Here is a 14,265-nt window from a genome sequence, read left to right as displayed (position 1 = left end):
GTTGCCCTCCTCTGGAAACATTCAAGAACCTTCCCATCCTTCTTAAACTGTGGGGCCCAGCACTGCACACAGGACTCCAGGTGAGGCTGCACCAACGGTGAGAACAGTGGGATAATCTCCTCTCTTGACCAGCTCGTTACACTGTGTTCGATGCACCACAGGATGGGGTTTTCCCTCTTGGCTGCCAGGGCACGCTGCTGGTTCCTATTGAGCCTGCTGCCAACCAGCACCCCCAGATCCCTTTCTGCAGGGCTGCTCTCCAGCCACTCCTCTCCCAATTTATACTTGCTCCCAGTATTACTCTGTCCCAGGTGCAGAAGCCAGCATTTGGACTTGTTAGATTTCAGCCCATTGATCATTGCCCAATGCTCCAGTCCACCTAGAAACCTTTGCAAGGCCTCTTGACCCTCAAGAGTCAACAACACCTCCTAGTTTGGTATCATCAGCAAGCTTGCTAATGGTGCATTCAGCTCCTGCATCTAGATTGTTGGTAAGGTATTGAATGGGACTGGCCCTGGGATTGAGCCCTGAGGAGCAGCACTGGTGACCAGTTGCCACCCAGCTGTAATCCTGTTCACTACAACCCTTTGAGCTCTGCCTTTCAGTCAGTTCCTCACCCAGTGCACTGCGAACCCGCTCGTCCCACAGTTGGACAACTTGTCCAGAAGGATGCTGCGAGGGACGGTATCAAAAGCCTTACTAAAATCTGGAAAAACTACATCCACTGCCTCCCTTTCATCCACTAGGTGGGTGGCCTTATCATAGAAGGATATCAAATTAGTTAAACAGGACTTTCCCTTTGTGAACCCATGTTGACTGTGCCTGATGATTGCATTATTCTTTAAATACCTTTCAGTAGTACTCAGTATAATTTTTCCAGGAACTGAGGTTAGACTAACAGGCCTGTAGTTCCCTGGATCTTCCCTCACACCTTTTTTGTAGGTTGGAATAATGGCTAGCTTCCAGTCAGTAGGAACCTCCCCAGACTCCCAAGATTTTAAAACTGCATGTATTTTACAAATCAGAATGGAATATTTTGCAATAGTTGGGTTTATATAATGCACAAAAGTTTATTGTATTACTACGTACAGAAGAGTCCTTCAGAAATGGTTTTGCTCTCAAGTCTGAAATACAGGACATTAGTGTGGCTCTTGCAGGATCAAAATCACAAGCAATCGTTGTTGCCTCATAAGTTAAACACCGGATGACAACAGCATTTGTTCTGCAGCCAGGATAAGCAGGCTAGGGTCGTCATGCCTTTGTCCCAGAGTAATTTTTCTTGTAGTTTTACCATGCATAGGTCGGGCAACTTGAGACTTTTTCCTGGCTCTGCCATGTTATGATTTGCAGTGCCTGGAGCACTTGTGCAAAGGAAAAAAAAACCCAACTTTATTTTTCTAAAGCTGAAAGACAACTTCCTTGTTTGCTAGGGTTTCCCTGAGAATCTGAATATTGAAAGGTAAGGCAGACATGCGGGGAATATAGACAGGCTTGTAAGAGTGTCATCACCTGGGCAAGGTCAGGTCTGCTGTCAGTGATAGATCTGGGGAATACGTCTCAAATGGGTGTACACATTAGAGGAGATTAACACGATTGTAAAATGAGGAGGCTTGCATGGTGTTCTGCATTGTGCAGAGCAAAAAGTACCACCTAAAAAATAAGCAACCAGATCCTTTTCCACAAAGGAGAGTAAACAAAGGAATGTTTCTGTGTTGCCTAAAAAAATCCATCAGAATGGGAACATCAGTTAATAATCACCAGTCCTTGCTGGGGTCGCCACTGTTGTTTTTCTTAAGCTATCAGAAACGGAATTAAATTAAATTACCGCACGTCTTTTGTAAACTGCCAGGACAAGAATGATTTTAAGCTATGCGGTTCATATATTATGTAACAAGAAGTAAAAAATTAATAGGAAGTGACAACCCAGAGTGTTTTAAAGGAGTGAAAAATTGCATTCCATGAGCCAATAAACTTTCCTCTCTTCCATTCTGTGCAGCACATTTGGACATTACAGACTTTGCTTCTTGACACCAAGATTAATGCATTATTTCTTTTTCTTTTCTTTTTTTTTTTTTTTTCAGCTCAGCTTAATTTTATTGAAAAAAGCCTGTGTTGCTCTTTGAAAGTTTGTAATACAATGCTTTTAAAAATAGATATAACCTGTTTAACAAACTGAGCAGGAAATGTGAAGAAGTGCATCTTCTACTTTACTGGAGGTGCATTCCACATGGCCAACAGCACAGGTGCAGCTCTTGACGTTCAGGAGTTGCCTCCACATCAAATTAAGTTTTGCTAAACCCGAGTAGGTCACGGTGGAAAGGAAGGAAAAATTCAGCCTGATTTTTAGACCACGCAGCCCTGTGTAATGAGATTTAGAAAAGTTTGCAAAATAAAAGAATACTGCATCTAATGGGATTTAAAAGGATTTAATTGAGGTGGGAGGCAGATAAGCAAATGTCTTCCCAAAGCAGCCAGTGTTCAGAAGTGACCCTTTCAGTGAGCCATAAAGATGAAGAGGTTGAGTCCAGACCAATGGCTGAGCTGCAGGCCAGGATTCAGACCTTGCTGTTCCCAGAGTGGGAATGCTTTGCCACCGAGCACATCATCTGCCCTTTTGTGCCACAGCTGGTCTCTGCCATTTCCTGACCACTTGATAGATCTGGGCATGAGGAGTCTGTTGTCTTTCATGGGCACCAGGATAGCTCCCAGTAGGAGGACTTGGAGAACCTGGAGCCAACCCTCTGGGAGCAGCATAGCAACAGGACAAGGGGCATGAGTTGGAACATGGGAAATTCCCGTTAAGTATTAGGAAAAAATTGTTTACCAATGGCCAAGCGCTGGAGCAGGCTGCCAGAGAGGCTGTGGGATCTCCCTCTGTGGAGGTGTTCAAGACTTAACTGGACATGGCCCTGAATAAGCCCATCTGATTAGATGTGTTTTGGACTAGATGACCTCTGGAGGTCCCTTCTAACCTGAATTATTCTATTACCCTATGATTTTGTTACCTCGCTGAAGCAAATAAAATAGCACTGGGATCCATTTGGCTTATTACAGCTCTAAGTGGTGCACCGGTGTGCTAATGATTACACATTATATGTTATATATATATAACTGCGTGTGGTCCCTGCTACCCTGTTTTTTAGGCCCCGTGCTGAATTTTTTTTCACAGATACATGCATTTCAGTTCATAACAGCGGCACATTTAACTGCTTTTCCAGTTGTTTACACATAGAGTACTTTTTCCAATGGTCATCTTTTTTTTTTTTTTCTTTTTTTTTTTCTTTTTTTTTTTTTTTGAGGATGCCTCTGGATATGCTAAAGAAAACCCAAAGCAGGGAGCATAGCATGAAGACCTTTAGCTCTGCCAGTGTAATACCCTTCCTGAGACAGCAGAGTGGGGATGAGGAGAAGGGACCACATTCTGGAAAAGAGGGACTCATTTCCTCAGTGGATGCAAGGAGCAAAGCTGATAAGCTTGTGCTTCAGCTGATAGGGGGTGGTAGAAACTGGAGACAGCGGTTGAGATGACATGGTGCGAGGTGACTGGCGGGCATGGCAAATGCCCTGAAGGAGACAGAAATAAGCTGCGGGAGATCATGGGCAAGGGATGGTAATTTACACTTTGCTCTTTGTACCTAGCCCTGATTAGGTACCCACTAGCCCTCAACACAAATTTGTCCCAGTTTCCAGCTGGGAGGAATGGGAGACAGGTGAAGGTGAGGGTCTGATTTATGCCTTCCCAGCAGTATCTCTGTCTGCAGAGAGGCTCTTCCCCATGCCCTCCTCTGGTTCCTCACCCTGATTCCCCTAGCAGCCCCATATTTACTCAGAGAATGGCTGTGTCATAAAGAGGGTGTTGTGGTTTACCATCTCCGGCCCCACTGTTTATCAGGCACCAGTTTTCCCGGACAGCAGCATAGAAAGATTTCATTTAACTGAGAGCATGAAAACCACAACCTGGAGCAAAGCAGCTTCTGTTGTGTGACTTAATTTGAGAGCAAACGGTCTGGGATCAAAAAAGGTCATGGTGACAAAATGGAGTTAAAAGCTGACTTAGATCAACATGCTCAAGCAACTCAGAAACAAAGGGAGTAAGGAAATAATATGTGACTTTTTTTGGAGTGATACAGATCCAAAAAAAATGATAAACAGGTTGAAATTAATGTGCATTTGATATTTGATCCATCAGCAATACTGCTTCTTTTGATCCTACTGGTTTGATTTGGTTTCTGAAGTGGTATGTGTGTTTGAAATAGAAGGGATAGCCAAACTAATTTGACAGAAGTGGATAAAACCCTCTAGCGAAAAGGGGGGCTGCCTGAAAAAGCAGAAGCTCTTCGACAAAGAGGACAGATTTAAAATCAAATTTAAACTTGCTGAGCTTTAGGAACCACAAATAAAACTGACAGTAATGAGATCAGAGGAGAAAAAAACCCTTAAAAACATAGATGCCAATGGGAATGTGCATGTGCTGGGGTACATGGTCAGGTTCCCTCTGTCTTCCTGTCCTCTGAGAGCATTGCCTTGTCAAAAATTAAATGGATCAAATGTACTCGGAAGCTTTTTAGTGTACCAAGTACTGCTTCAGCTCATTTTGTGTGCGATTTGTGTGCGATTTGTGTGCAGCACGGGGTCTTCCTATTCCTTAGTGTGATGTTGTACACTTACGCTGACTCTCGAGAAAACAGTCTGCCAGTGTCTACTGCATGTAGCAAATGAAGCAGTATATTACCTAGGAGAAAATCCGTTTGGACTGCTTATTTTTGCTGGGTCACAGTCCAGAGTAGCCAACAAGACATTCACCAAGGGCAGGACACAATGTGCTCTGCCTGTTATGTTAATGCTTTCATGTTCCCATACTGAAAATATTTTTCTTTCATTACATTGCAGTAGCTCTACCTTGCCATTGCCCTTGTAAAGAAATCAAGCGTTTTCCACTGATAACAGAGATTCAGGTATGTACTGTTTTTCTGTTTTCCTCTTTGTTCAAGTGTCTTTTCTTAGCTGACTATTTATTTCAGTGTCTCATTTAAATGTTCATTCTAGCTTTTTAATTCATTTTAGCTGCAAGCCAGGTGGAGAAGGGCAGAATCACTTTTGAAAATTTAACATTAAAACTATGTAAAGTCTTTTTTCATGTCAGAAATGCATTTCAACTTTTAGAAAAGGAGAAATTCTTAAACACTTTTGACTTAAGATCAGTTTGTCAGGAAAGTGCAGATGCCTCATGCACACAGTCAATGTTTCTGATTTTAGTGGTAAGGCTTTCATGTGGATTTAAATGGCACTGTACTTTTTTTCAGTAAGAAAAGTTACAAAGTGGAAGAAAATGGGATAATGAAGCAATCTCTTTGTGCCAACTCTGAAAAAAATTAATTTCTTTTTCTTTCCTAGCATCTGTTATGTTTATCTTATGTGCTACGTGCGGGCAGGAATCAGAAAACCTTCCAACAGCAAATTCATAAATTTCAGAAGTCTCTGTGTGACAAGGTAGTGGCTTTTGATTGCAAATTGCTTGATAAATACCAACAAAATAAAAATGCCAGTGGATGCCAAACAGCTCATGAGGTTGGAGACACCCGTGCTTATTATACTGACTCCTCTTTGTTTGTCTACGGGATGGTGCACGATTGACAAAAATGACTTTCAGTGATGTCTGAGGATTAAGGGTTTATTTGGAAAGATGGCCTAGAGCATTTTTCATGTGGTATTCTGGGAAGTGTTAACTTTTCTATGTACATACGGGAAAAACCTGATTCGGTAAGAGAGAGTTAGGACATAACCTGGCATGCAAAAGCTACAGATTTGCTGCGTCCATTAAAGAATCTGATACAAATGTTAAAATTCAGATGGAGGAAGTGTTTGTGTTATTGCTGTATATACTGTTAATGCAAAATACTGTACTTTAGCATGAAATGCAAAACATAATAATGCATGAAATTCATTTCCCAGTCATAAATCCTGTCCTCCACCCTCCAGTCCCATCCAATACAGGGCATCTCTGGAAAATGTGCAGATTTATGAGAGGAATTTTCCTGCCTGTAAAGGAAACCTAGATGCACTACCTTAGGCATAGGCATCAGCTTATAGATGCCCGTGCGCAGGCTGGTCAGTGGCAAAGCACACTAGAGTCTTGTGGAGCTGCGGTCCTGTGCCAGCCATTGTCCTCGCTGGGCGCTTTCCGGTGACATGTCATATGCCCTGAGCTGTGAAAATATTGATTTTGGGATCACATGCCTGAACCAGTTTCAGTTTTCCTCCCATCCCAAACAGAAGCTAACCTCAAGCTGGGATCCTCGTCAAGCCAGTGTAATGCCCTGGAGGTTACTCCAAGCCTTTTTCCTGCCTGTGCTTTGCGGGGGGTTTTACCCACCTCCGGCACAGCTGTTTTCCAGCCCTGCCAGCACAAGCCCCAGCACCAGACACCTCCGCAGCCTGAGGTTTGCTTAAGCGTGACCCAAGGTGCAAGTCCGTCTTGCCTGCCTGGGGAATCTCTCTGTGGAGCCCCGTAATGGCTCTGTTTCAAGCCACTGCTTTTGAGGGTATGCTGGCCGAAGGTCACCAGCCTCAGGCAGGTGTTAGGCCCCAGCTCTATGCAGGGTGACCAGAGAAATGAAAGAAAGAAATTATGGGTTTTGAGGATTGAGTTTAAAGCATAGAAAGGAAAAGCCACAGTTAAAATAAAGGGAAATTGCAATCCTTCCCTGTGTTCAACAGAAGTTGTTTCTCTTCTTTTTCTAGCAAGCCTCACTCCTGGAGCGCTGACTAAGAAGCCGTCACTCACCCACTCCACCAGCCCAATATCGTCCTGGGCTCTTCCAGCCCTCCTACCTAACTGTACACATCAGCTGCCTGCTGTCATCCTGACGAGTCACAGCATGAGCAGCTCAGCAAGTGGGCATCCTCGTGTTTTGAGCCATCATCCCTCTGCCCCTCTCATGTCTCCAGTGGCTCCCATGGGCAAGCATCTTGTGCAAGCAGAAACTGCCCAGTTGCCCAGCGAACCTCCTGGGCGCTGGTGTGTTTCTTGGCTTTTGGCAGGGACCAACGGCATCCTTGGACACCCGCCTAGCAGCTGACAGGCTCTTTGCCCAACTGCATTTCAGTGATTAACCTGCTACCTCTGTCTCAGCTTAGGGGTTTCTACACCACACCAGAAAGACAGGAAAGTTAAAGATTTGCTTGAACAATCTAGAGCTGGAATGATGCCCCAAGGGTGGGCATCCGTCTGGATATTCAGCTAGATAGCTACCATGGGGTCAGAGCAATATGGACAGCTGTAAATAAAGGCCATTACAGCTCGTGTTGCAGACCTTGCTCTCCAAATGAGGCTTGGAGAAGCCAAGGGGCCGTGTTTTCCGAGGCAGGACTGTAAGAAGTCACTCTCCTGTTTGTGCTGCCCCTGAACTCAACCCCTCTTCTGCAAGACACTTCTCGGCATGCCGGTGTCTGTTGGCTTGTGAGGAGGGCCCCTGCCAAGTTTTTCAGGCGTGGAGTAGGTCATTCCCTTCTCATTTTTAAAGTGTCGTGGTTAATTTCTAATGAGAATTGCCTTTGAACTCGTGAACTTTAATCTTAGCAGAGGAAACCCTCCCTTGAGTACATCAAAGGCTGTAGCTGTGCTTAGGGGAACGATTCATGCCACACACTCACCATGCTGAGAAATTACCCCTAGTCCTTTATGTGGCACATGCATCATTGAATATATTAACATACATGAGTAAATAAAATTATGTCATTAGTCTAGGAATGAGCATCCCTGAGAGCAGAATTCTGCAGATTATGAAACAGACTGAAATACCAATCACTGATCTTTCACAAAGAAAATTTCTCACATCTTAGAACAAAGGAAACAAGCACACTCATATATATATATTTGTATATATTGAAAGAATGTGATACAAAGACTTTTTTATATCCCTGCCTTATATTATGTCTAAGAATAAGAAAGAGAGATCAGGCTCTTATCAAAACTGCTATTTCTTTGATACAGCAGAAAAATTATTAGCCAACAACCCCACCAACCACTTTTTCATCTTTTCTTAACAAAATTAAATGCATATACAGCTCAATAAGTAACAGCTCAATAAGTAAGCAGTACCACTACAAACCGATGAAGCCAATTTGTAAAATAGCAAAGAGAAAGAAAGATTTAGGGTAAGTAGAGGAGACTAGAGTAACCCAACCCTCCCTTTGCAGATTGAAATGTTCTTTCCCTCTCCTTACAGAAATCTACAGCTAGGGACCACAAATCATGTCTGATCACAGGGCTTCTCTTTAATCACAGAATTTCTTCTGCATTAGATATTCCTACATACTACTACCCACCTCTTATATATCCCTAGGATTTTTCATTACTGGAAGTGGTATGAGCATGTAATTATTACAGCAATTCATTAGCCTTATCAGGAATTATCTAGATTTACTAGCAAAACAGAAAGGTACTTCCTTTATAGTTTTGCCTTAAAAACTCCTGGGCTAAAAATGCCCATCGGGACATTAATTTCATTAGGATTTTGCTTTTCATACTTTTTTTTTGTCCCCCTTCTACACTATTTGTGTTCTTGCTTGTAAGAATGTGCTTTAACGTGTTTAATCCATTAGAGAAAATTTTCCAGATGAGCCAGTTGTGAATTGTAGGTTGCTATCTTTTGTCAGCTCCACTCAAACAGAGGTTACGATGAGGTATGACATTCTGCCTTGGTTTATTTGTGCAACAGATGGGATTTTTGTAGTGGGAAAATAAGGTACTTGAGTAAGCTACAATTTGTTTTCAATGGGTCTGCAGTAGCCTTGAACAGAGAGGTGTTTCTGAGGTTCTTTCCTTGTGGTTTTCCAGCATTCGATGCCGATTTAACTTTTTTCTTTTATGACAGCCATCATGCCTGGCTAGATAAGCTGTCTCAAGCCCATCTTGATACTCAGATGGGTAGTAAAGATAGTTTTCAGCATTTCTGTGGACATGCTCTGTACTGTTCCAGTGCAGTATTTTTCACTTTAGAGTTCCATCACCTTCAGTGACTTTACCTTTACTGTCCCAACATATTTGCAAGCTTGGAAGTACCCAGAGCTTTGATGATGGCTCTGTGTTATCATCCTCTCATGCATGTAATTTTGGAGTAATTTGTACTCATCAATGGAGCTTGCCAGATTCTTTATTAAAAGGATGAAGTTGCCAGGTTATATAAATTTGCTGTAGACCTACTCTGCTTAGAGTCTTCCTTTGCTGGTGGTTTGCACAATAATTTCTGCAGTGTGCATCCAGTGACTTATGGTCTTATTTGAACGATTTCTGCTCATGACCAACTCACTAAATTGTTCACATCCAAACCCAATTTCTAGTGGTTCTTTCTTCGTTATGAGCGTGATCTTTGTGGATTTTATTATTATTTTGGAAGCAGTGAAGAATCAACACCATAAGAAGCAAGTCAGAGAGGGATATACTTTGTTACTATACTAATATCAGAGTATTTTAATGTAAGCGTGAAACAGCTGTAAATGCTATTTCTCCAGGTCCCAGACCCTTTTCTGATGCCCATTTCAGGAAAGATCTCTAAATTGTGATAGTAAAGGTTCACCTTGCTTAATGTATTAGTATGCTCATGAATTTAGCTTGGACTTACTATATTGGATTTGTGTGGCAAGGTTTTGGTAATGGTAGGGCTACAGGGAGGACTTCTGTGAGAAGCTGTAGAAACTTCCCCTATGGCAAATAAAATTGGGTGGGAGTGTTGATCTGCTCGAGGGTAGGAAGGCTCTCCAGAGGGATCTGGACAGGCTGGATTGATGGGCTGAGGCCAATTGTAAGAGGTTTAACAAGGCCAAGTGCCTGGACCTGCACTGGGGTCACAACAACCCCATGCAGTGCTACAGGCTTGGGGATGAGTGGCTGGAAAGCTGCCTGGCAGAAAAGGACCTGGGGGTGCTGGTTGACAGCTGGCTGAACATGAGCCAGCAGTGTGCCCAGGTACTCAGCACTGGTGAGGCCATAGCTTGAGTACTGTGTGTGGTTTTGGGTCCCGCACTACAAGAAGGACATTGAGGTGCTGGAGTGTGTCCAGAGAAGGGCAACAAAGCTGGTGAAGGGTCTGGAGAACAGGTCTTGTGAGGAGCGGCTGAGGGAACTGGGGTTGTTTAGTCTGTAGAAGAGGAAGCTGAGAGGGGGAGATCTTGTTGCTCTCTACAACTACCTGAAAGGAGGTTGTAGTGAGGTGGGGATCGGTCTCTTCTCCCAGGGAACTAGCAATAGGATGAGAGGAAATGGCCTCAAGTTGTGCCAGGGGAGGTTTAGATTGGACATTAGGAAAAATTTCTTTAGTGAAAGAGTGGTCAAGCATTGGAACAGGCTGCCCAGGGAACTGGTGGAGTCACCATCCCTGGAGGTCTTCAAAAAATGTGTTGATGTAGCACTTGTAGCCATGGTTTAGTGGGCATGGTGGTGTTGGGTAGACAGTTGGACTTGATCTTAGACGTCTTTTCCAACCTTAATGATTCTATGATTCTATGATACAACCAATGCCAGCTGGCTCCAAGACGGACCAACCACTGGCCAAGGCTGAGCCAATCAGCAATGGTGATAATGTATTTAAGGAAGGGAAAAAGTTACTGCACAAGAGCATTTGCAGCCAGAGAGAGGAGTGAGAATATGTGAGAGAAACAACCCTGCAGACAGCAAGGTCAGTGAAGATGGAGGGGGAGGAGATGCTCCAGGCATCGGAGCAGAGATTCCCCTGCAACCTGTGGTGAAGACCATGGTGAGGCAGGCTGTCCACCTGCAGCCCATGGAGGTCCACAGTAGAGCAGATGACTGCCTGCATTACATGGAGGAATCCACATTGGAGCAGGTGGATGCCCGAAGGAGGCTGTGACCCCATGGGAAGCCTGTGCTGGAGCAGGCTCCTGGCAGGAGCTGTGGAGCTGTGGAGAGAGGAGCCTACGCTGGAGCAGGTTTGCTGGCAGGACTTGTGACCCTGTGGGGGACCCACATTAGAGCAGTCCATTCTTGAAGGACTACACCCCGTGGAAGAGACCCACGCTGGAGCAGTTCATGAAGAACTGTAGGCTGTGGGAAGGACTTACGTTGGAGAAGTTCATGGAGGACTGTCTCCCGTGGGAGGGACCCCATGCTGGAGCAGGGGAAGAGTGTGAGGAGTCCTCCCCCTGAGGAGGAAGGAGTGGCAGAAATAATGTGTGATGAACTGACCACAACCCCCATTCCCCATCCCCCTATGCCACTCGGGAGGAGGAGGCAGAGAAATCAGGAATAAAATTAAGCCCAGAAAGAAGGGAGGGGTGGGGGAAAGGTGTTTTAAGATTTGGTTTTATTTCTCATTACTCCACTCTGATTTGATTGGTAATAAATTAAACTAATTTCCCTGTCGAGTTTGTTTTACCCATGACAGTAATTGGTGAGTGATCTCTCCCTGCCCTTATCTCAACCCACAAGCCTGTCATTATATTTACTCTCCCTTGTCCAGTTGAGGAGGGGAGTAATAGAGTGGCTTTGGTGGGCACGAGGCATCCAGCCAGAGTCAACCCACCACACTTACTTTTTGCTGCTTCTTAAACTAATACATTACAGCTACATAATTGTTAGCTATCACTGTTTGCTGGGAGCAAGGGTGAGGTTAAAATGCATTTGTGCCTGGGAAGCAATCTTCAGATGGGAAACCCCAGAGAAATGCAAAGTTTTCCCCACCTTTGTAGGCTGAGACAACAGGAGGGCACACTGTGTAACCTCCCCATTTGGCTGGACCATGGCTAGAAACGTGACACTCACTTTGCACCTGAGTATGCTGAGACACCTTAACAGAAGTGGTTTTGTGTGATGACAGCTGTATATATGCTTAAGGGGCAGGGTTACATCTTTGAGCTGAAAGCAACTCTTTGTGAATACATAAATCACAGAAGGATTGTGTGTGAAGATTGTATCATATCCAGTGCAGGTGATACAATCTACACAGCATGTACATCTTTGAAATGAGTCATTATTTTGAGTAATGATCTGCGCTTATTATTTTCATGTGAACAGTTATGAGGAAGGCTTAGCAGGAAGGGCTTACTTCAAGCTTTCAACCCCTTCTCAAGATCTGCCAGTTTGTGAAGTTTAAAGAGCACTGACAAAGGCCATGTGAAATGGTAACAGGGATTGATGACACATGAATTAACAGAGTTATTGATCTGTGTGACAGCTGGTATAAGTAACAGTGTGGTCTAACCACAGTGATGCTGCTCTTCCTCTCCTCTCCCTTCATCATGACTTCTTTAGTGCCTCTGCAAGGGGCCCTTCATCCTGATCTCTATTGCAATGTTGATAACAGCCCCACAAACAAAGTAATCAGAACTTTCCATAAGTTCACTTAAATTTGCAAAGACTATGATGTAATATGACAACTGGTATTTGGCAATAAGCACAGTATGGGTAACCCTGTCCCACACTGTCACTGTAGAGCATTACCTGGCAAATGCAAGAGGTGGGATTCTTTCTAACTTAGATGTCCAAAATGCAGATGTCCACATCTGGGCTAGCCATTAGAGCTCCAGGCAATATAGTCAAAGGAGTCTGGAGAGCTACTCAGTTGATCAAATACAGGGTGAAATGGGACAAACTGCATCCCTGAAGTGTCTGTTTTGTTTTACTGACTGTAAAAAGAACCAAGATGGACAGATTCATATGTGGTCATCTATATTATAAATGTCACAGGATGGGATTTTTTACTATGTTTAATGACGCATCCTGTATTTACAAATGGAGACAGAAACAGTCTGAGAAGGTTTTGGCATTCACAAATACAGGCTGGCAGCAACGCAGTTCGTTTGTACAGCTGGAGATAAATGTTGCGCCCTCTTCTGGAAAAAATGTTTGGCACATTAATGTAATAAAATATTTAAAAAATATGTCTGTACAGTGAAGTCCTCTCCTCATTTTCCTACAGAAGGCTTGGCACAATGAACAACTCGTTAGATGCTGACTGTTCCTTCAGTTCTCATCACTTGCAAGTACTGCTACATACAGCTCCTGATTTCTGAATTTATCTGATGATGAAGTTAATAACCAGACTGTGATCTCTTGTGAAATATGACTTCCAAGTGAATATACCAAAGCTCAATGAAAACAAAGATTTTTTATTATTATTTTTTTTTTTTTTTTTTTTTTTTAAAGTCTATTGGTATCTGTTCACGTGGAAAATCCAGAGCAGGAAACAACCCAACAAGTCTGAATATGATCTCAACTATGGCAGTTTTACAGCAACATCACTTGATTAACACCTACACTCTTAAGATTTATGCAGCTCTGATTTCATAATCAGATCCTCTATCCAGTCACAGGAAAGCAAACAGCACTTATTATTGCACTTGTAAGAAGAAACGGCACTTTTCAGGGCTACATCACCCTGAAAAAGCTGAAATGTGGCAGACAGATAATGCAAGCAAAAGAAATAGTTGGACCTAGTGAGTCTGACCTCAGAAGAATGGTAATTTTAGCTATCAAAAAAGAGGGAGCTACCAGTTTGACCACTTATGTGGGAGGTTCATTGTCTGAAACTTGAAACAAGTATGAAAAGGGGCATGAGAAGAGTATGGACAACTTTTCAGGTGGGATCTGCACATTCCTGTCTCCGAGTGGTTTCATACAGTTCAGCTGAATGACACTTCTTCCAAACTTCTCATTTAAGCAGGATAAACCAAAATAGAGCGGGTAGTTAGTTACCAGACTACCCAGTCTGTGTGCTCTCAGCAGAAGTGTTTGCAGGGTATCTACTTTCCACTGATACTATGCAGTCACGTGTTGGAGATGTGTGATCACTCAGAAGCTTGCTGCATGCTGGCTAGGTATTAGCAAGCGAACAGCAAATAAACACTTATATCAACAGATGGATTTACTGTGTTAAAACTGCAAAGATCACAAACTGCTTTTTGTACTGCTGACAGACCAATAGTGTGTATTAAGCCTGGTCATGACATCTTTGGCAGAGTCTCAGTCAATGGTCTGAAAAGAGTGACTGGAATAATCAGTTCCCTCCAGTTATTTTGAGTGGCAGAAAGATGCGAAGCTGTGCTGGGGAGAAGAAGTGAGGTCTGCTTTGTGAAATCAGCTGTCCTTCAGGACAGTTCTCTTCTCCAATCCGGATAAGGCAGAATCAAGTCAGACACTGGCCTGACTGTTAGCTTTGCTTTGCTGAGCTGTTAGGTGTTAACTTTGCCAACTGTCCTTGAAAAGCGAGGAGCAATGGGGAAGCATATGGGTATGTAAAAATGTGGACC

This window comes from Leptosomus discolor, chromosome 1 (genome assembly GCF_034619465.1).
Source record: "Leptosomus discolor isolate bLepDis1 chromosome 1, bLepDis1.hap2, whole genome shotgun sequence".
Classification (NCBI taxonomy): Eukaryota; Metazoa; Chordata; class Aves; order Leptosomiformes; family Leptosomidae; genus Leptosomus; species Leptosomus discolor.
The sequence above is the reverse complement of the archived record's forward strand: the minus strand, read 5'-3'. Positions refer to the sequence as shown.